This window comes from Prinia subflava, chromosome 7 (assembly GCF_021018805.1).
Source record: "Prinia subflava isolate CZ2003 ecotype Zambia chromosome 7, Cam_Psub_1.2, whole genome shotgun sequence".
Taxonomy (NCBI): Eukaryota; Metazoa; Chordata; class Aves; order Passeriformes; family Cisticolidae; genus Prinia; species Prinia subflava.
Window position 1 is genome coordinate 324001 of NC_086253.1, and position 22580 is coordinate 346580.

The window sequence follows — 22580 nt, forward strand, 5'->3', positions numbered from 1 at the left end:
TCCCTCCCTGTGCAGGACATCCCTCCATGTGCAGGACATCCCTCCCCGTGCAGGACATCCCTCCATGTGCAGGACATCCCTCCATGTGCAGGACATCCCTCCCCATGCAGGACATCCCTCCATGTGCAGGACATCCCTCCCCGTGCAGGACATCCCTCCCCGTGCAGGACATCCCTCCTCGTGCAGGACATCCCTCCATGTGCAGGACATCCCTCCCTGTGCAGGACATCCCTCCCTGTGCAGGACATCCCTCCATGTGCAGGACATCCCTCCCCGTGCAGGACATCCCTCCCTGTGCAGGACATCCCTCCCTGTGCAGGACATCCCTCCCCGTGCAGGACATCCCTCCTCATGCAGGACATCCCTCCCTGTGCAGGACATCCCTCCCCATGCAGGACATCCCTCCCCATGCAGGACATCCCTCCCCATGCAGGACATCCCTCCCTGTGCAGGACATCCCTCCCTGTGCAGGACATCCCTCCCCGTGCAGGACATCCCTCCATGTGCAGGACATCCCTCCCCATGCAGGACACCCCTCCTCCCTCCAGCAGTGACCTTCCCCCGAGCAGGGATGGGACTGGGCACGCTCGGCTCCCACTGCCGAAAGCGCCAATTAGCGCTAATTGGGCGGCACCGGGGGTGCAGGCAGTGGGCGGGAGGGGCAGGGGCTCCGAGGCTTGGCGGGTTTCTTTCTTCTTTCACTTGAAGACGCAGAAATGCTTGCGTTGGACGCGACTTCCAGCAGGACGTTTTCTCAGGATGGGATTTCTATTCAAGCCGTAAATAAATAAATGCCCAACTCTCCTGATGAGCCGCCGAGCAGAGTGCCCGTGGTCAGAGGAGGAGAGGTGCAGATTGATGGCTCGCATTTCCCACAGAGCAGCAAGAAAACCTTTGGAGTGCCAAAAATAAGTGAGAATCTCTTAGATTAGACAGCACACGCTTTTATTTAGCCCTCAGACTCACATGACTGGATTTTGCCCCTCCAGCATTGAAGATCGTTCTGTTTTGTCTTCTCCTGTCAATGTGTGTCTCATTTCACTTCCTGGGGAAGAACATTGGAGATTAGAGTGAGAATGTCTTGTTTGGTGCATTGTCATTATTTTTATTGCCATCACACGAGTGTTCTGACCTCTCGTGCCTCTCCATTTCTGTACCCACGTGCATCGGCCGGCCCCAGGTTTCTGTGCAGGGAAGGGAAGAGCTTTCCTCCCAGCCCTGTGCCACATCCCCAGGTTTCTGTGCAGGGAAGGGAAGAGCTTTCCTCACAGCCCTGTGCCACATCCCCAGGTTTCTGTGCTGGATGGAAGAGCTTTCCTCCCAGCTCTGTGCCCCATCCCCACATTTCTGTGCTCTAAATGGAAGAGCTTTCCTCCCAGCCCTGTGCCACATCCCCACATTTCTGTGCTCCAAATGGAAGAGTTTTCCTCCCAGCCCCGTGCTGGGCCCAGATGGTTGCCTGTGATGGGCTGTAAAGTTTAAGGGCGCTCGGGGAGCTCGGAGCATCTTTTGTGCTGTCGCATTCAAAACTCTCCCGTGGTGACCTTCACACCCCCTGACTGCCAGGTTTGATTGGGGCGGTGCCTGCACACACCAAACTTTCTGGTGTTTATTTAAGAAATAAGCTCAAGATTCCCCGAGTGCCCCCTGGGGGTGCAGGAGCGTCGCAGGGGCAGCTCTAGAGCCGCCTGCTCATCCTACACGTGGCATAACCAAGGTGTTTCCAAACTGCATTTCATCCTCTGGTGGCTGGGTCTCGATGGGAGGGGGATGATTGCAGAGGTGATGGGGACACAGCCAGAAATAGCTGAGACATTAAACTCCTTGTTTGAAACCCATCTAGGGCAGCAAAGACAAATTGAGGAGCTGCCTGGAAGAGCAGGTTGGTTATTGATAAAGAGGCAAGGAGGGGATTCCCAGAAACTGTGAACAGACACAGCACAAATCAACCTCCCAATGCTGTGCTGCAGGGGAGGCTGAAAAATCCACTAACAAATTTCTGAACTGGAAATTGCAGAATTTATGAAATAACCTGGGGTAAATGATGGGTCCCTTTCGAAAGAGAAAGTGCTGGGAAGGATCTGCTATTGAGGGAAGAAGCTCACTCCTCTCTGCCTCTGCTTTGGCCAGCTCAGGTGCTTTAAAAGATATTTCCTGCTTTTTCAACAGCTGTGGGAAGAATTACGGCATCCTGTACCCAGGGATGTGCAGGAGCAATCCAGCCAAGCTCAGGAATTCATGATGACTGCACGAGTGGCACCCCCTTCCAGAAGTAAAGAGAGGGAAGGAAATTCTAAAGCTAGAATAAAAAAGAAAATAATAATAATAAAAAAAAGGCAAAAAAAGAGAGCAGTCACTGAAAAAGAAGAGTGATTCTGGAAATTGTAACTGCAACTAATAGAATAAGTATTGAGCAAAATAAATTCCTACACAGTGGATAAAGAAAGGGAGACCAGCTCAAACCCACAAGCATATGCCCAAGTACATAAAGAGTAAATCTCAGCAGAGAAATTTGTTGCCTATTTTTAGCTGAAACTATTAGTGGATAAAGAGTTTCTGTTTGGATTTTATTAAAACCCTTGCAGCCCTGGGCTCAGGATGAATTCAAATTCGTGTTGCTGGGCCAGGCTGCAGTGGAGGGAAACTGAGGTGTGAAATGTGTTCCCCATCCCTGAGCCCTGCAGAGGCCCTGGGGAACAAGAGGGGAGTGAGGGGAGAGCAGGGCAGGGACAGCAAGGATGAGTCCCTGGGTTCAGAGGAAGGACACATCCTCACAGGAGCCTCTGCCAGGCTGCTGGAGGAGAGAAAAATGGGATCCAGTTCCTTTGGGGGACTCCTGCTGAAGGCCCTGGGACACTTCTGTTCCTTCTCCAGCCTTGAAGGGAAATCCTGCTTTCCCTGAGCGCAGCTCTCAGTCCTGGTTCCATTTCCAGCTTTACCTCTCTCAGCACAGTCACAGTGTCCAGTGTGCAGTGACCCCAGGGCAGTGATCCCTGATCCAGGATCCCTGATCCCTGTGCAGGGATCCCAGCTCTGCCCTCTGCACCACAGTCACAGTGTCCGGTGTGCAGGGATCCCAGAGCAGTGATCTCTGATCCAGGATCCCTGATCCCTGTGCAGGGATCCCAGCTCTGCCCTCTGCACCACAGTCACAGTGTCCAGTGTGCAGGGATCCCAGGGCAGTGATTCCTGATCCCTGATCCAGGATCCCAGCTCTGCTCCCTGCACCACAGTCACAGTGTCCGGTGTGCAGGGATCCCAGGGCAGTGATCCCTCATCCCTGATCCAGGATTCCTGATCCAGGATCCCAGCTCTGCTCCCTGCACCACAGTCACAGTGTCCGGTGTGCAGTGACCCCAGGGCAGTGATTCCTGATCCAGGATTCCTGATCAAGGACCCCAGCTCTGCCCTCTGCCTCCCAGCCCCACACAGGGCACCAGTGAGGGATGCTGGGGGCTTTGGGGGTCCCGTCTGAGCTGTGCTCAGCTGGGGATGAGCTTTGCCTGCCTGTCTCTGCTGGCCTGCCCAGAAGCTTTTCCACGTGGGCCCATCGTCCTGGAGCAGCTGAGGAGCTCAGACAGGACTCACCTCACACCACACAAGGGACCATTCAATCATCTCCATCATCTCCATCATCTCCATCATCTCCATCATCTCCATCATCTCCAGGGCCTTCACCAAAACCCTTCTGTGCAGCAGAGCCAGAGATCCTGGAGACACCTGCACCTCCTGCTGCTTCCCCTGGTGCTGTCACCCTGTGGGCTGGGACAGTGCTCCAGGGGATGCCACCCGGCCATCAAAGTCCAGTGTCCCCTGTCCTGCCAGCCAGAGCTCCACGGTGTCTCGGACACCCCAGGGCTCCTCACGTGGCACCAGACACTTTCCATGGGCTGCTCAACCCCACATCTGCTGATTTCTCTGTAGGTGCCTGGTTTCCCTCAAGTTATAAAAGGTTCTGAACCCTTACATGGAATCACAGGATCACTAAGGTTGAAGAGGAGCCCAAGATCCTCCTCCCTTCCAGGGAGACAGCCCCGTGGCCACCAAGCGTCTGACAGAGGGCCAGACCTGCTCCCAGGGGTGCTGACTCCCCCTGCCCCGGGAGCCTGTTCCGAGGCCTGGCCACTCTTCCAGGGAGGATTTCCTGCTGTCCATTCCGGCCTCCCCTGAGCCCCTTTCCCTGTGTCCTGCTGCCTTTTCCTGGGAGGAGAGGCCAACCCCGCCTGGGTCTGCTCTCCACTCCAGCTGGGCTTCCTGGGGAGCTTTCCCAGAGCAGCAGAGGGGAGGCAGCACTTCCAGGAGCTCCCCCTGTAACTCCAGCAGCTCTCCTGTCCCTCCAGCAGCTCCACTGTCCCTCCAGCAGCTCCCCTGTCCCTCCAGCAGCTCCCCCTGTCCCTCCAGCAGCTCTCCCTGTCCCTCCAGCAGCTCTCCCTGTCCCTCCAGCAGCTCCACTGTCCCTCCAGCAGCTCCCCCTGTCCCTCCAGCAGCTCTCCCTGTCCCTCCAGCAGCTCCCCTGTCCCTCCAGCAGCTCCACTGTCCCTCCAGCAGCTCTCTCTGTAACTCCAGCAGCTCCCCCTGTCCCTCCAGCAGCTCTCCCTGTCCCTCCAGCAGCTCTCCCTGTCCCTCCAGCAGCTCCTCCTGTAACTCCAGCAGCTCCTCTGTCCCTCCAGCAGCTCTCCCTGTAACTCCAGCAGCTCCCCCTGTCCCTCCAGCAGCTCTCCCTGTCCCTCCAGCAGCTCTCCCTGTCCCTCCAGCAGCTCTCCCTGTAACTCCAGCAGTTCTCCCTGTCCCTCCAGCAGCTCCCGTGTCCCTCCAGCAGCTCTCCCTGTAACTCCAGCAGCTCCTCTGTCCCTCCAGCAGCTCCCCTGTCCCTCCAGCAGCTCCTCCTGTAACTCCAGCAGCTCTCCCTGTCCCTCCAGCAGCTCTCCCTGTCCCTCCAGCAGCTCTCCCTGTCCCTCCAGCAGCTCTCTCTGTAACTCCAGCAGTTCTCCCTGTCACTCCAGCAGCTCCCCTGTCCCTCCAGCAGCTCTCCCTGTAACTCCAGCAGCTCTCCTGTCCCTCCAGCAGCTCTCCCTGTAACTCCAGCAGCTCTCCTGTCCCTCCAGCAGCTCCACTGTCCCTCCAGCAGCTCCACTGTCCCTCCAGCAGCTCTCCCTGTAACTCCAGCAGCTCCCCCTGTCCCTCCAGCAGCTCCACTGTCCCTCCAGCAGCTCTCCCTGTAACTCCAGCAGCTCCCCCTGTCCCTCCAGCAGCTCTCCCTGTCCCTCCAGCAGCTCTCCCTGTCCCTCCAGCAGCTCTCCCTGTCCCTCCAGCAGCTCCCCCTGTCCCTCCAGCAGGGATCTGGGATGGAATGCACAGGGCACACAGAGAGATTAAGAGCAGAGGCTCCAAGTCAGAGACGTTTTAAAAATGTGTGTGCTCAAGTAAAGGACTTTTTAATGTTTTAATAACAAATATTACAAGATATTTTTCTCCATGCCCAGTGCCTGCTGAGCCATCATGCTGAGCCTGTATTTATGGCACTGTAAAGCACAATGAAGGCAGCAGCTCCAGGAATACTAATAGCCTCCAGTTTATTACACTAAGGCTGAGTGCTTCATTTTAATTGCATGGAAACATTTAATTTGTTAGATGAGGTGTCATGTAGTTTTCCTCAGGCACCAGTAACTCATATCCACACTGGGACAATCGAACAATCTAAGGGAGGCTTTAAAATTAAATGGATTTTACTATTTCTTACCTTGTTGTGGTGTGTGGGTGGCCAGATTCTCAGACCTTGTAGAGTTAAAATATTTTCGACTCTTTTTTGTAGGACTTGGTTGGGGTAACCCAGCCCAGGCCAAAGGCACGAAGCATTTTGTGTCTCCCCTCTCTGCACACGGACCAAGGATGTTCCTGCCTGCTCCTGGTGCCTGACCCTGCTGACGTGAGCAGGCAGAGACCCAGGGAGGCAGTGGGGAAGGGAGGGGACTGAGGAAGGGGACTGAGAGCACAGCTGATCAATGGACTGTGCTCTTCTGGCTGGGGGGAGCCCCTTTCTCCCAGGGGCGGCTGTGGGGCTGTGTTTGGGTTTTGCTGACACAGGGCAGGGGGCACAGCCCTAGTTTGTTCCTGCTGAGCCCCTCAGAGCCTTTCCTGCCCCTGGGTGGTCACTCTGGGAGGGGCTGGGGCTGCCGGGGCAGGGGAGACCAGGACAGGTGACCCTGAGTGACCCAGGGGTGTCCCAGACCTCATGGCATCACTCAGCAGGTAAGGGGGGAGGAGGAGGAAGGGGGGACGTTTGGAGTGATGGGGTTTGTCCCCCCAGGTGACAGTTGGGTGACAGTTCATGGGACGGGCCCTGCTCTCCTGGAGGTGCTCAACACCTGCCAGTGGGAAGGAAGGGGGGAGTTCATTCCTTGGCTTTCTTTGCTTGTGTGAGTGGTTTTTCTTTCCCTGTTAAACTCTCTTTATCCCAGCCCAGTTCTCCAGCTTCTGCCCTCCTGATTCTCTCCTGATCCCCGGTGGGGAGAGAGGGAGGGGCTCTGAGGGACTGGGGCTGCTGGGTCACACCTGCACACCCTGTCCTGCCTCTCCTCAGCTCCCCCCAGCTCTGTCTTGAGCGTTTATGTGGCAACATTTAAGGAGTGAAAGGGAAAGGAAACCCAACGGGGCAGGCATGGGTTTCCTAGAACAGGGAATCCTGGAAGGGTTTTGGTTGGAAAGGACCTTAAGTCCCTTCCAGTGCCACCCCTGCCACCTCCCAGTGTCCCAGGGTGTTCCCAGCCCAATGTCCAGCCTGGCCTGGGACACTGCCAGAGATCCAGGGACAGCCACAGCTGCTCTGGGCAACAGAGGAACAGTGAAATTAAAGGGCAGAGTTCAGTTAATGCTCTGAAGTGATGCCAAACCACAACATGTCAGAAAAATGGACATTTTTATAAGAAGAATCCTTTCAAGAAATAAAAAGGAAGGTTGCCAGTCTGTCCCATGTGGCAAAGGGGCTGGGGCAGGGAAAACCAAGGCTGTTTTGGAGGAGCTGGTTCCACCCAAACACCGAGGGCAGGGCTGTTCCCCCTGCACACACACGTGCCCAGGAGGGCTGGGGGCTGTGGGGTGGGTGCCTGAGCCAGCACTGCCCCCCTGGTGCTGTCGGGGGCTGCACCTGGCCTGGTGCCACTCCCGTGCTGATCCACACAGCCCTGAAAGCTTCGTCTGGGAGTGAACAGGGATGGGGGCACAGAGGGGAGGCTGCAGGAGCTTGGCAAAGCCCGGAAACTCCTGATCTCTGCAGGTTTGCAGGGGCACAGGAGCTGCTCAGGGATTGCTGCAGTTCAGCTCTGGCTTTATGGGCTCAGTGCTGTCATGTCTGTGCTATGGAAGAATAATTCTCCCAGCAGGAATTACTGGGGAAGAGGAATATTATGCAGAAGAGGAGGCTCTGTGCTGTCCTTAATGCCCACATTATGGCCTGTGAGGCAGCGAGGAGCTGCCGTGGCAATGAGCAAACAGCAGTGACAGCGCAGGGGGAAGCCGAGTGTTAATGACAAATGTCCTGGCCAAGTGCCACCACTTCCAGCTCCTTTGGGCCTTTGGGAAGCCAAGATTGGGAGGGTGGGCAGGCCCTGGCACAGGGTGCCCAGAGCAGCTGTGGCTGCCCCTGGATCCCTGGCAGTGCCCAAGGCCAGGCTGGACACTGGGGCTGGAGCAGCCTGGGACAGTGGGAGGTGTCCCTGCCATGGCAGGGGTGGCACTGGAGGGGATTTAGGGTCCCTTCCACCCCAAACCATTCCATGACTCCATGAGCACTCACAGATCACAAACCCATGAGTTACAGTGGTGTAGGAACGGGGCTGCAGCACAAATTCTCACCCTGCTGCCACATTGCCTCACAGGAAGAAATCACTGGGGAGGGGTGAGGATCTCCTCAGGATGGGCTTTTTGCACAACTAAAGGTGTTGCAGTGAGAGCTGAGAAAGCTGAGGAGGACTTTCCCATCAGCAGCTGCTGGAACAAACCCCTTCAAAAGTGTCAGTGACCTTTTTTGAGTGTGCATTTTCTGGGAATGTTCCTGGCTACAAAACCTAGAGCTGCACAAAGTGGCTGACACCTGAGAGTGGTCCTGGGTGGGTTTGTAATTTGATTTATGAGGTTAAAGGGGCCCTGCATGTGAATGGCTGTGGGATCCCAGTCACTGCTCCCGCACCAAGGGCGACAGCTCACGGGGGTCGTGCACAGATTCTGGGAACCTGGACTCCAATTGTGAAACTGCCCCAGAAACCCAAGTTCAAGATTCTCTTCTTCGAAGCACAGCCTTTATGATGTCCCACTCTGCATTGCTGAGGCTCTTTCCCCGTGTCCTGCAGTGATGTGAGCACGGAGCTCCTGCAGGCACCAACCATTCCTCTGGTGTTGCCCAGGCAGGGGAGGGCAGGCTCGGCTCAGGTGAGGAGTTGGCAGCCCAGAGGCACAAGGGTGAGATGAAGTCATCTGGAGATGCACTGTCCCACTTACCTCTCCTGGAGGCCACAATTCCCAACCCTCAGCTCCGTCCCTGCTTCCAGACTCCTTAAAGGAACAGAAAGCCCAAGAACATTCACAAGGTCATCACTGAATAATTTTGAATAATCAGCAACCCTGGGACAATCACAGGTCACTGGCAGGGAACTGAGGAGCAGAAAGAGACAGAAAAAAAAGTTGGAATTAATTCTTTTCCAGACATTTATCACTACTTCAGTGCTGCTAAATGAATATCAGGCGATGAGTTATTGTTCATGAACAGCACAGAAAAATCTCAGTGGCCAACCATTTTTAATTTCTACACCTATAGAAAGCTGTGACTCTGAGCAATCGCACCCCAAATCCTCCAGGGCTGCCAAAGAAGCTTTGCCTTGGTTCCTCTCCCCACCTGGGTTCCCTCTATCCAACTGCAGCTCATGGCTCCCTGTGATGTGATCTGATCTGGCTCCTCAGCTCAGCAGAAATCAGCAATTTTTTGGTCTCCACAGATGAGAGAGATCTGGCTTTCAGATGTGCCATTTCCACCACTACACAAAAGGGTGCTGGGGAGCAAGCACTGTGCCCTGGCGCTGCTGCTGTCCCAGGTTTGGTTTGACCAGGTCAGGCTGCGGGGCCGTGCTGGGGTCCAGAGCAGTGTCCTCTCCACCTGGGACAGGAGGCTGCTCCCAGCCCCAGCTCCCTCCCACACCGGCCCAAAGAACCCTCAGGTGCTTGAGGGTGTGCACTGGTGCCAGGCACTGGCAGAGGATGCTCCTGTTATCCCAGAGAGGGCAGAGGATGCTCCTGTTATCCCAGCACAGGGCAGAGGATGCTCCTGTTATCCCAGAAGGGGCAGAGGATGCTCCTGTTATCCCAGAAGGGGCAGAGGGTACTCCTGTTATCCCAGAAGGGGCAGAGGGTGCTTCTGTTATCCCAGTGAGGGCAGAGGATGCTCCTGTTATCCCAGAAGGGGCAGAGGATGCTCCTGTTATCCCAGAGAGGGCAGAGGATGCTCCTGTTATCCCAGAAGGGACAGAGGGTGCTCCTGTTATCCCAGCACAGGGCAGAGGATGCTCCTGTTATCCCAGCACAGGGCAGAGGATGCTCCTGTTATCCCAGGAGGGGCAGAGGGTGCTCCTGTTATCCCAGAAGGGGCAGAGGGTGCTCCTGTTATCCCAGAAGGGGCAGAGGGTGCTTCTGTTATCCCAGTGAGGGCAGAGGATGCTCCTGTTATCCCAGAGAGGGCAGAGGGTGCTCCTGTTATCCCAGAGAGGGCAGAGGATGCTCCTGTTATCCCAGAAGGGGCAGAGGATGCTCCAGTAGGGGGTAGATTTAGATTGGATCTTGGGCAGGAATTGTTCCCTGGCAGGGTGGGCAGCCCTGGCACAGGGTGCCCAGAGCAGCTGTGGCTGCCCCTGCATCCCTGGCAGTGCCCAAGGCCAGGCTGGACCCTGGGGCTGGAGCAGCCTGGGACAGTGGGAGATGTCCCTGCCATGGCAGGGGAGGACTGCGTGGGCTCTGACGTCCCTCCTGACCCAAACCATCCTGGGATTCTGTTCATGATTCTCACTATGGGCATCTAATTTCATAAATCTTGACCCATGGTCCAAATGAATTTGTAGTTGTCCTCTTATCAATTAATGAATTTATAATAGAAGAATAATTTGCCTCTTTATGCCAAAATCAGCATGTTCAGATGGGGCTGGGGAGGTCCTTTTTTCTGAGGATAAGACAGAGGTGCTTTGTTCCTGATTTGAATTTCAGACAAACATTTAACAGATCACTTTGCTTTCCCAAACGCACAGTGCAGGCTCTAAGAGCAGCTAAATTGCTATAAATTAAAGTTAAATGTCAAAAAGGCAAAGATGTGCAGGAATGCAGGAGACAATCTCGGTGCAATTGGGGTTGTTACTGAGCTGCTTTTATCCACTTTGCTTGCATAGAGTTAAGTGCTCTTCCTGGAATGGGGGACTTTTTTTTTTTTTCTTTCTATTTTTAAGTAAGTCCCAACCCCCAGTTCCACTGAAATAGGATGTCATAATTTCTCATTTTCAAATATCATCAGGGAAGGAATTGTGATTGTCCACTCATTGTGCTTATCATTTCGCCGGAGCCTGTGCTTAGTGAAATGCCATTCTTTGGCTATACAGGCATCAACCCGCTCAGTAAAAGAGAAATTAAGATGCCATTTCTACCTGTGCTGAGTCGTTGGCCTCTGTGGGAGGGGAGTAATGAAATCCCTGCTTCTCTGGCACTTTAAAATAGAGAACATAAAGGGAAATGCAGAGTGAGCTCTGTGTGACAGACAAGAAAACAAGGATCAGTGTTCCAATGGCTGAGTCTCAGCTAGAGAACGACCCCAGCAAGGCCAGGCTGCCCTGCCCTATGCCAGGACCTGTGCCAGCCCCAGAGTCCCCAGGGCAGGGCTGCAGGGTGCCAGAGCCCCGAGGGGTCTGCACGGCCCGAGGGGCCCCTGCCAGCCTCTGCTGTCCCTCCCTGCCAGCCCCTGCTGTCCCTCCCTGCCAGCCTCTGCTCCCTGCCAGCCTCTGCTGTCCCTCCCTGCCAGCCTCTGCTCCCCTTCCCTGCCAGCCTCTGCTGTCCCTCCCTGCCAGCCTCTGCTCCCCTTCCCTGCCAGCCTCTGCTGTCCCTCCCTGCCAGCCTCTGCTCCCCTTCCCTGCCAGCCTTTGCTGCCCCTCCCTGCCAGCCTCTGCTCCCTGCCAGCCTCTGCTCCCCTTCCCTGCCAGCCTTTGCTGCCCCTCCCTGCCAGCCTCTGCTCCCTGCCAGCCTCTGCTCCCCTTCCCTGCCAGCCTTTGCTGCCCCTCCCTGCAGCCCCTGGCTCTGAACCCCCCGTGCCCCCTGCCCACACCCATCCGACACCCCCAGGCCCTCCCAGGGGAGGACTGGCCCCGCAGTTCAGGACAGGAGGGTAAAAATGCAAAGTTTACCCCGTTTGCTTTGGGGGTCCTGCTCATTGTCCCAGCCGTGGGTGCACTTCTGCAGCAATGGGCATCCTCAGCCACAGCCAGGAGAGGCATAGCAGGAAAGAGGGCGGAATTAGAGCAGGTAAAGGAAGGAGGTTTCTATTATGGGATGGAAAAGCACTGGCACAGGGTGCCCAGAGAAGCTGTGGCTGCCCCATCCCTGCAAACATCCAAGGTCAGGCTGGGCTCTGAGCACCCTGGGAGAGGGGAAGGTGCCCCTGCCCATGGCAGGGGGGTTGGACAGATGGCTTTTATCGACCCTCCAATCCAATCCAATCCAATCCAATCCAATCCAATCCAATCCAATCCAATCCAATCCAATCCAATCCAGTCCAATCCAAACCATTCCATGATTCTCTGACTCTGCTGTACAGGGCAGGCACAGTTTTTTAGCATTCCTGTTCACGCAGGCCCAGATTCCCACATCCCATGTTTCCAGGAAATGCAATTTCATTGTTCTCCAACACTTGTGCAACACTTTTACCTGGGGAGCTGGCACAGGTTGGGACAGTCAGCCACTGGCTCTGGCAGATGGGTGCCAAGAGAGACCCAGCAGCTCTCTGGGTTCATCCAGAGCCTGGAGGAGGATGAAAGGATGGAGGAGGATCAGGATGGAAGGCCCAGAGGGGAACCCACATAAGGCATGGCTGAGGGCACGTGGGGTGTTCAGGTGGAGCAGAGCTCAGCAGGGGCAGCTCAGATCTGAGACAACTGTCCTTCCAAGGTGGCCAAGAACAAATTGCTGCTCCCAAACTTCACGTTCTCCCTGGCAGTGGTGATGTCTGTGCCATCCCAAAAGGAGGGGGGGCTTACTGGGTCCCTTGGGCAATCCTAAACCTAAAGGCACAACACAGCTCTCCAGAGGGGACCAGGAGCTTCCTCTGCACTTCCCACAGGCCCGTCTGAAGTGTTCAGGATCCCTGTTCCAACCCCAAACTGAACCCTTCAAAGTTCCCATGGCAGTAGATAACATTCCTTGCCCTGTTCCCTCCCCTCCAGCACCTTCAGTCACTGCTCAGGATGTGCCCCAGGTGCAGAATGGGGATTTGTTTCAGAATGCTGCTCTGCCTCTGATGTTTTTCCTTCAGGAACAAGCAGAGGTGCAAGTGTGGGGTTTTTGGTTTCCCACTGGGGCCCATGGGCTGTGTGGCTCCGTCTGCCCTGGCTGGCCCAGCTCCCTGCACCAGCACTGCCCAGGTCTCTGCGTCCCCAGGGGCTCAGAGCCCTGGGCAGGAGCCAGAAGGAAACAGTGCAGAGGAGGTTTGCTCCTGGGCAGCAGCAGCAGCAGCAGCAGGTTGATTTATGACCCGTTCATCCATGACATGAGGACTCACCAAGTTCAGAAATCACTGAGAGTCTGAGGCAGAGGAGGTGGGGACTCAGCTCACACAGAGACACAAACAGAGAAAGGGACCCTGCCAGCCCAGTGAGCAGCTGAGCCTGGGGAGTCCCTGCAGGACTTTCTGACCCGGCAGAGCCCTGTGCTGCTCTCAGCACTTTGAACCTTCATGTTTTTCATTTCAGAATTTCCTTTTTTGCGTTCAACTGGCTCTTCCAGAAACAAAAATAAATACTGTTCCCCCATACATACATATATATATAAAAATATATGCACTCACACACACATATATGTTACACCTCATAAAATTCCCAGAGAAGCCACCAGCAGGATTGATTGAAACAGGCAATTTCGTAGCAAGCTGCAAAGTTCTTCCCTGAATCAGTGAGTCATGATGCCCTATAAAGCACACACTAAAACGTCATAATGAGCTACTGCTATTATTTCTTCCTTAAATCTTCCCAGTGAGAGGGGCAGGAGTTTGAGAGGGAGGGCAGGAGGGGCTGGGTGCAGCACAGCCCGGGGCTGCGCTGAGCACACGTGGGGAGAGGAGGCTGTGCCTTGCTCGCAGCCCCATGGGCTGGGCTCAGGGGGAAGGCAGCACATCTGTCTGCGGGTCAGAAACGGCCAGGTCACTTGTTTGCATTTCTGGGAACAGAACAGCTGGGATCTCAGCAGCATTGGACATTCAGCTCATGGTTTCACTGGCTCAGAGAGGGGGAGGTGTTGGTGGGTGAGAGCAGGACCTGCCCCAGCCCAGACCCTCAGCCCTGGGCTGGTCCCAGGGAGGGCAGCAGGAAAGGTGGGAATTGTGTCCCTGTGCCCTGCTCAGGTGATTCCCCACGGGCAGAGCTGCCCCAGCCCTGGGGCCAACAGCAGAAGGACGTGGAGCTGCTGGAGAGAGCCCAGAGGAGCCGCGGAGCTGCTGCAGGGCTGGAGCCCCTCTGCTCTGGAGCCAGGCTGGGAGAGCTGGGAATGTTCCCCTGGAGAAGGGAAGGCTCCAGGGAGAGCTGCCAGCCCCTGGCAGGGCCTGCAGGGGCTCCAGGTCTGGGGATCTGGGAAGCCTTGGACTGCCAGGGAGGCTCTGTGGATGGATCTGCCTCTGGACTGCCAGGGGGGCTCTGTGGATGGATCTGCCTCTGGACTGGCAGGGGGGCTCTGTGGATCTGTTTTTGGACTGCCAGGGAGGCTCTGTGGATGCACTCGCTGTTCCTGACGGCTGCGGGATCAGTCCTGGGCTCTTGGCAGGTTTTTATGAGCAGACACAGCAGATTCAGTTGGTTTGACACCATAGGGGGGTGGAGCCATACAGGAGCATAAATGTCACTGGAAGGAGACACCAGGACACCAAGGAGGTGAAGCCTTGTGATATGGATGATGAAAAGCATCCAGACAATTTATTTTTTTACTTAATTTTTGGTGTCCAGATCCAGTTGTTGACTCCCCAGCATGAGAGAGCAGATTGAAGTCCGGGATGTGAAGGTACTCGTGATGCTGCCAGTTAAACACATTTGTGAGTCTTTGCATGACTAAAGACTCAAGTAGCAGAAGAAATTTAGGAATACAAATATAATAATTAAAAAAATTACTTTCAAGTCTTTCCTCCCCTCCCCCCAACTAAGAGGCTCTGCTGGTTTGTTTGTCTTATTTTTGATCAAACTCTGGTTTTGTTGTCAGCATTGCTGAATGTCTTGAATTTCCTTTGATGGGATTGAAAAGCTGTTTCCAAAAGAAAAAAAAAAAGATAGAAAAACTTTCCTATGCCGCCTTTTTTTTCCTGACTTAATTACACAGTAAACAAAGCAGATTTATTTCTGTGCACACCTGTATTATTTCTGAAGAGCTGTTGAGCATCTGTGAAATGAACAGATTGTCTCCTCTTTATAAATAAAAAAGCCCTGAACCAGAGCAGGCAGGGCTTGGGGCTCCTCTGTGTCATCACCCACGAGGCAGCAGCTCCACTGTTCAGCTCCAGCAGCTCTTCAAACCTCTTAGGGTAGGACTGGCAGCAGAAACGTGAGCCGGGATCAGTCTGTGTCTCAGGGCTTTTAATTAAGGCAATCAGTGGCTCTGGAAAAGGGGGAGCTCGGGGAGCTCGAGCAGAGTCTCTGCTGTCTAATGGGGTTTTCTAGAGCAGAGTCACAGAATCCCAGGCTGGCTCGGGTTGAAGGGACCACAGTGGTCACCTGGTGGCACTCCCTGCTGCAGCAGGGCCCTCCCAGAGCTCAGGGCACAGCAGTGTGTCCCTGTGGCTCTGGAATGTCCCAGGGAGGAGACCCCACAGCCTCTCTGCTCCCTGCCCAGGGCAGGAGCTGTGTCCCTGTGCAGGGGAATTGCTGGGCTCAGTCCCTGCCCGTGGCTCTGGGGCCACTGCTGGGCCTGGAGCAGAGCCTGGGGCTGCTCTGCCCTCCCTGCACACAGGGACAGACACAGGGACAGACACAGGGACACCCAGGGCCCCTCTCAGCTGGGGCTCCTCTCCAGGCTGAGCAGCCCCAGCTCCCTCAGCCTTTCCTCGTGCAGAGGATGAGCCTATGGGTTTCAGTAATAAAAACACTTTCTGCTGCCCAGCTGGGTGTTTTCATTAAGTCCAAATGAGTTTAATGCATTCACAGTTTAATATATTGAAGATGCTGCCTTTGGTTGAAATTATCAAATTATCAAAAGTCACTCTCCAAGAAAAAGATGAGCAGACAGAGACAGAGAGAAGCAGAGGCAGCGTGGCTGCCTGGTCTAAATATCTTCAGGAAAGCAGGCCCAGAACAAGGGGATGCTGCTGCTCTGGGGTTGTGAACTTGGACCTGAACTCCACAGTCAGATCCCCAGCTGCAGAACAGGGACCCCAACTTCCCTGTCAAACCCCAATTGTTGCAGAGCCCTCTTGTGAGAGGGTAAAAATGAGCTGAGGCACAGACTCCTTGTTTATCACAGCATGAAAAGGGTCCTGGTTTATTCCTCTCTACAGCTCAGCTGTCCTGACTCCAACCATTCCCTGACTCTGGCTGCAGCGAGCTCCTGCTGGAGGTTTCCCTTGCAGCCCCTGACTGCAGGGATTGGTGTGCAGGGTCTGTCTGCAGGGATTGGTGTGCAGGGTCTGTCTGCAGGGATTGGTGTGCAGGGTCTGTCTGCAGGGATTGGTGTGCAGGGTCTGTCTGCAGGGATTGGTGTGCAGGGTCTGTCTGCAGGGATTGGTGTGCAGGGTCTGTCTGCAGGGATTGGTGTGCAGGGATTGGTGTGCAGGGTCTGGCTGCAGGGATTGGTGTGCAGGGTCTGTCTGCAGGGATTGGTGTGCAGGGTCTGTCTGCAGGGATTGGTGTGCAGGCACTGCAGGGATTGGTGTGCAGGGTCTGTCTGCAGGGATTGGTGTGCAGGGTCTGGCTGCAGGGATTGGTGTGCAGGCTCTGCAGGGATTGGTGTGCAGGGATTGGTGTGCAGGGTCTGTCTGCAGGGATTGGTGTGCAGGGTCTGGCTGCAGGGATTGGTGTGCAGGGTCTGTCTGCAGGGATTGGTGTGCAGGGTCTGGCTGCAGCTTTTCCCCAGCCCGACTGTGACTGCAGGTTCCACCAGGCTCTAACAGCACACCCAGACTGACCCCACAGCAGATTCCCTCTCTCCAGGATCCTTCTGCTTCATGGTTCTCTCCTTCATGCTCCTCAAGGTTCCCCCTCCATGATGATCCTCCCCTCACCAGCTCACCCCCATCTTTATCTCACTCATCCTTATTGGATGTAGCTGTCACTCATCAGGGGTGGGGCTGTATTGGGTAATTAACAGAGCTGTCACTCATCAGGGGTGGGGCTGTATTGGGTAATTAACAGAGCTGTCACTCATCAGGGGTGGGGCTGTATTGGGTAATTAACAGAGCTGTCACTCATCAGGGGTGAGGCTGTGTTGGGTAATTAACAGAGCTGTTACTTAGCAGGGGTGAGGTCACCCGTATTCCCTTCTACACCCAGTGAACAGCATCCACATGGAATCACAGGATCATGGAATGGTTGGGGCTGGAAGAGACCTTAAAGCCCATCCAGAGCCACCCCTGCCATGGGCAGGGACACCTCCCACCATCCCAGGGTGCTGCAAGCCTCCTCCAGGCTGACCTCGGGTGCTGCCAGGGACAGGGAGAACATCCGTGATGAAATCCCTTCCAGCCCCTCGCTAACACTCATCAAACACAATCAACTGTGCACTTTGTCCGGCTGATGATGAAGCTCATCACCACGGGGATTTACAGCACAGGAGCCCTTTAGGGCGATGAATTTGTCCATCACTGTTTGGGTCAAGTAATTTTTAACTTCTGTGCCAGCCAAAGACTCTCTACAGCTTTATTGTCCCTTCATCCCCATCAGAGCTGCTGATTATGTGGAGAAAAGCACTTTCCATGGGCTGCTGCCAGGTCAGCCTGAGCCCCTCCACAGAGGCAGAGTGGTGGGTGCTGCAGGATGAGGCAGAAACCCAGCAAAGAGTTAAAGGGCCTGAAAGCCCTTCCAGAAGCAGCTTAGTGCACACAGGCAGAGCAATTGGGAGGCGAGCACATTACTGCCTGAGTGAGTGACCCGGAACGTCATCATGACACATCACTATTGTTCCCTCGCAGAATATTTCCTTTGGGAGCAAAATGAGTGAGGAACGAGTTCCCAAATGATTGCTAACAAGGAAGAAAAAAAAAAAAAGAAAAAAAAAAAAGAAAAAAAAAAAAAGAATTGGGGAAGGGGGGAATAAAAGGGAGAAAAGAGCCCAGAAAGGCTTCATAGGCTAAGAGCAAATTACTCTGCAATTCAGCGAGCGATTTCATGGACATGCTGCAGGGATAATGCATTCTGAGTGGCTAGAATTTCATTTAATTCCACTTCATTGTTGAGCATCTTTTCCAGTGGTTTTATGACTGAACACTGTGTGCCCATTTTCCTTGTTCCTGATCTGGCTCTTTGACAGCCACGCTGGATATGCCGTGTTCGTGTTTGTTTGTGCGACGCCTCTCATGTCCTGAGACAGAAACACTAAAAGGAAAATGCTCACAAATGAACCTTAATTTTGCCACAATTGCTGTTTAGGCTGGTGACTGAAGGTTTTTGTCTCTGCTGTGCACCCAGGGTAACGCAGGCTGTCAATCACTCATGGATCAATTAATTGATCCATCAATCCATTTTTGTGCCTTACAGAAATCCCTGCAGCTGCCTCCAATGACCAAGGGGGCACAAAGCTCTGAGAACCTCAGCTCAGTGGCATCTGCACCGCTCCAGAAGGAGCTCTGGGACAGGCCTGTGTGGAAATCAGGAGCATCTGTTGGTTTTCTGTAACTTCCTCATGAAGCCAGAAGAAACCTCAGGTATTGTGAGCAGATTAACAGAGTTATTGAATGGTTTGGGTTGAAAAGGATCTTAAAAACTGCCATGGCAGGGACATCTCCCACTGCCCCAGGCTGCTCCAGCCCCAGTGTCCAGCCTGGCCTTGGGCACTGCCAGGGATCCAGGGGCAGCCACAGCTGCTCTGGCACCCTGTGCCAGGGCCTCACTTCCTTCACAGGGAGGAATTGCTGCCCAGTATTCCCACCTAGCCCTGTTCTCTGGCAGCTTGAATCCATTCCCGTTTGTGCTGTCATTCCAGGCCCTTGTAAGGAGTGTAATTTTCTGGACCAGTCCAGGACCATTTGTATTTGCCATAGTGCCACCAGCTGGAAACATCAAATTATTCCATTTTTGTAGCCTTTTTGTTTTATTCTCTTCTCTTTCTGTGGTGGCTGGATCAACCTGGTTTCCTTGGCAATAGCAATGTGACAGCAAAATTGTCCCAAGTTATTTTTCTCTTGGATTAGTTCCATCCTTGGAAGGTCTTTTTCTTACAGAGAAAGACAGGGAGCTTCTTGGAACATGTTAATTCTTATTTCCTTCCCGAAAAAAGTCATCTTTGGGAATTAAAGTAACCCTCTTCCTCTGGCTGTGAGCTGTCCATGCCGGGGGAGGGATGGCTGAGAGGAACGGTGGCATCGGGGTTGCTGTTCCTCCAGGAGTGGCCACAGAGACAGGACAATGCTCAGATCTGTCTGGATGAGACATTTTTCATGCAATTGGGGATAATTGAGTGTTTTCTTGTGCAGCCCCATCTGCCCGTGGCCACTGTTCTCTCCTGCTTTATAATTAGCTCTTGCACTGTTGCAAGGACTGATTTGTCATTCTGTCTTTGTACAATTTCCAGCACTGATACAAAGCACATTTCCATGTAAAACCACTATTTGCAGATCAGGAAAAAGGACAGCCTGACCTAAAATCCCATTTTGGCCCCGTGGTAAAACGAAGGCAACAATTACAAATAAAAGGACAATAGGAGAAGAACAGAGCTGGGAAGATGGTAATTAGCACAAATGAGAAGCTGTGAAATTCAAATAGTTCTCTCAGAAAACTAAAGGCATTAAGGAAAGTCCCAGGAATAAGGAATTGTAGAGCATGTTAGAACCATGAGGGATCTCAGCAATGACATTTGGCTCTTTGGTGGTGGAGGAAAAGAAAGTAATAACCTGTTCTCCTCAATATGTTCTCACCTTCCTCTCCAAGTTTTAAAATTAAAAGAAGAATTATTTGTATTTCATGAATATGATTACCATGGAATAATTACCAAGGAAGATATTAAGAAAATACTAGGAATGAGTTTGTTTAAAAATTATTAGGTCGTTTTAATGCACTTAAAATGTTGGCTGAGGGGGAATCTGCACAGGAGTGCAGAAGCCCCACATGGCTTCCCGTGAGCTTTCACTCTGAGTAAATCTATTACTGCCATGAGAGGGACAGGAAGGATTCCAAACAGACAATTTCAAAGGTACCCACGGAGATTTGAGGAATTGGACTGTGCCAGGGAGCAGGGTTAAGGGGCCTTGGTCAGCAAGCAGAGCAGCAGGAATCCCACAGAGGGCTGCAGCAAAGACATCAGCAGAGACCCTGGAGGAAACGAGAAGGGAGCTGAAATTAGGAAAGGAGAAACATCTTCTGCCTCAGTGAGAGACACCATGGGACTGAGAGGAGGGCACCAGCCAGTTGGCTGCTGTCAGTTTTAAAAAGGAGCTTGGGGAAGGATCAGAAGAGAGTCCAAAAAAAAAAAAAAAGTGTAAGAAAAACTACTGGAGATCTGGAGAAAGCGCCTTGCACTGAGACTTTCACAATCCAATCTGCTTATAAAAGAAAGTTTATGAAAGAAAAGAAAAAAAGAAGATGGAGAGGTGAGTAATTTGATTAAGGTGTGTAAGTACTTTCATAGGAAGAAAATTGTGGTTAGCAAAGTAGTCTTTAATCTTGTGGAGAAAGGAATATTTATGACTGGAAGTGGAATCCTGACATATTCAAATAGAAATAATTTTAGCAGAGTGATGGACTAGGTGAAGGCAGTGTCATGGAAAGTGCTGCATCTCTTTGCGGCTGAAGGCTTTCAAATCAGGACTGACTTTCTTCCTCAAAGAATCACTTCTGATTTCTGCCTTTCAATCTGTTGCTAACCAGCTGAATTAAGTAACAAATCCCAGGTCACAGGGAATGGTCAGCAGTGTCTCGTAGCTGCTGCATCACCAGCACAATGCCCGGGGTTTGGCTGTCCATGGAATTCCAGGTGTCAGGATTCGGCTGAGGAGCTCCTCCCCTGAAATCAGCCACCATCTCTGACCTCCGTGGGTCACATCCAACAGACAGAGCAGAGAACACCTCAGCTCAGGGAATTGGGGTTCTCGTCCTCGGGAAGAGACGGCCTGGGGGTTCCTGAAGAGCAATGCTCAGAGAGGCAGAGACACTTTGTGTAGTGACAGGACAGGGGCAGTGCTTCAGAGTGGCAGAGAGAAGCTTTAGACGAGATATTGGGCAGGAGTTGTTCCCTGGGAGGGTGGGGAGGGGGCCCAGCTGTGGCTGCCCCTGGATCCCTGGCAGTGTCCCAGGCCAGCTTAGATAGGGCTTGGAGCAGCCTGGGCTGGTGGAAGGTGCCCCTGCCAGGGCAGAAGGTGGGACTGGATGATATTTAAGGACCCTTCCAACCCAAACCTTTCTCTGATTCACTGATACAAAACAACCTCCCAGCTGCATTAAGAAGTCTGGCACAGCTCACCCAGAGAGGCCTTTGCCATTCCTGGGGCTCAGGGGAGGGCCCAGGAGGATTTTCCCTGGATGGAAGGGCTTTGCAGGAAGGGCACCCAGGGCACCTTTTCCAGGCCAGGAGTTCTGGGCCAGGGTGAGCACAGCTCTGCCCCAGGGGCTGTGGCCCCGAGAGCTGCCACACACCAGGGAGGGGATGTGGAGGTCGTAAAGGGCAAGGCAGAAGGGGAGAGCTGTTGCTGCCCAGCTGGCAGAGTCTGGAGGAGATGCCCAGGCAGGTGGCAGTCAGGGACACTGTGTGTGGCAGTCAGGGACACTGTGTGTGCCCCCCTGCACTCCGGGGACAGCCCTTGGAGCGTGGGGCTCGCCCCACACACGCTGCAGCCCCAGCCCAGCTGAATTCAGCACCGAGGGAGAGGCGAGCTGCCAGCTGGGGCCTGGGGCTGGCTGCATCCACCGTGTGAGTGTCATCCCACTGAAGCAGAAAATAGGAACGTGTTGGGCTGTCACGTGGCCTCCTGCAAAGGCTGAAGTGCTACCAGGGGTTTCTGTTTGTGTGCATCTCCTCATTTCCCAATTATCATGTTTTCCCCCCAGTCCTTTCAGCAACAAACAAATAAATAAATAAACACCTAAATGTTCCCATCCCTGGAATAAGGGCTGGAGCATCTCTTTAGCCCACAGCCCTTCCCTGGAATTCACAAGGCTCGGGCTGGCAGCGGTGACCATGGTTTGAATTAAAAATATGTAGAAGGGAATTTAAAATCACTGGGCCAGATCATCAGCTGCTGCAAGACAGTGGAGACCAGCTGAAGCCAACAGAACCACAATTACTTCGATTAAGCAGTGAGATCTGACTGCATGCAAAAGAAGCCATGCCCAACCTCGCTCATACCTCCAAGCTCCCAGTATTTGCTGTCCTCTGCAGTAAGAGAGGTTAATTATCATCATCTGGAAGCACCAGAGTGAAATTAAGTAAGGGAGAATTTAGGAGGCATGTCAGGAGCTGCAGCTCTGCTGGCACAGCATATTCTCTCCAGGAAAGGGAGGGATGGCTGATCACCTGTGCCAGGGAAACTTGGGGTGCTCACAGGGCTGGGAAAGAGGCTGCAAGGAGCAGCTCCCTCCGTCCTAGGAAGGAGATCTGGTACCTAGATGAGCTGCTCCAGATCTTTGATCTCCTGTTTCTGAGTGATGGCATTTCCCAGTGGGAGTGCTGAGCGGGGCACAGGCTATCTGAATTATTATCCAAGCAAACACTCTCATTCTCAAAATCTGGGAAGTTTTCCAGCTTAATTAACATTAACATTTGTTTTCACTAAGCCGTCTGTCAATGTGCCACCAGAAGCACTAAATATGAGCTCTGAGCACACACACGGGTAGGTAGCAATTCAGGTGGAGCACGGAGCTTCATTTCCCACCTTTGTTCCTTACAAGGTTCGTTATTCCTCGGCTCTGTAAATCATCCCCTCCTCGAGCTCAGCAGCCTCTCCCTCGACACAGGGTCTCATTGAAAGCTAATGACCAAACACCCTGTAACATCCTCGCCCCAGCTGTACCAGACACCAGCCCCGATGGCCTTTTGCTGCTGCTGATGTTGGCCAGAAAGGCAAGGCAAAAGGAAGATGGATTTCAAGTGGTCTCAAGTGGCATTCTGGCCCTGTTCTCCTCCCAGATCTGTTTAAATGCAGATTTCTTATATATCACAGAACCCTAGAA

General features: G+C 53.5%; 1 long non-coding RNA gene across 2 annotated transcripts; it reads right to left on the minus strand.

Annotated features, from left to right (window-relative positions):
• Window positions 1–930: 930 nt before the first annotated feature.
• On the minus strand, window positions 931–11695 carry LOC134552473 (uncharacterized). Of its 2 annotated transcripts, none has more exons than XR_010080871.1 (4): window positions 11424–11695; window positions 10674–10732; window positions 8494–8646; window positions 931–1045 (listed from the first exon to the last, which is right to left on the minus strand). It is a non-coding gene; the product is annotated as an uncharacterized LOC134552473 (long non-coding RNA). The 2 variants fall into 2 exon arrangements; XR_010080872.1 differs by lacking the exon at window positions 931–1045 and adding an exon at window positions 1827–2299.
• Window positions 11696–22580: the final 10885 nt, after the last annotated feature.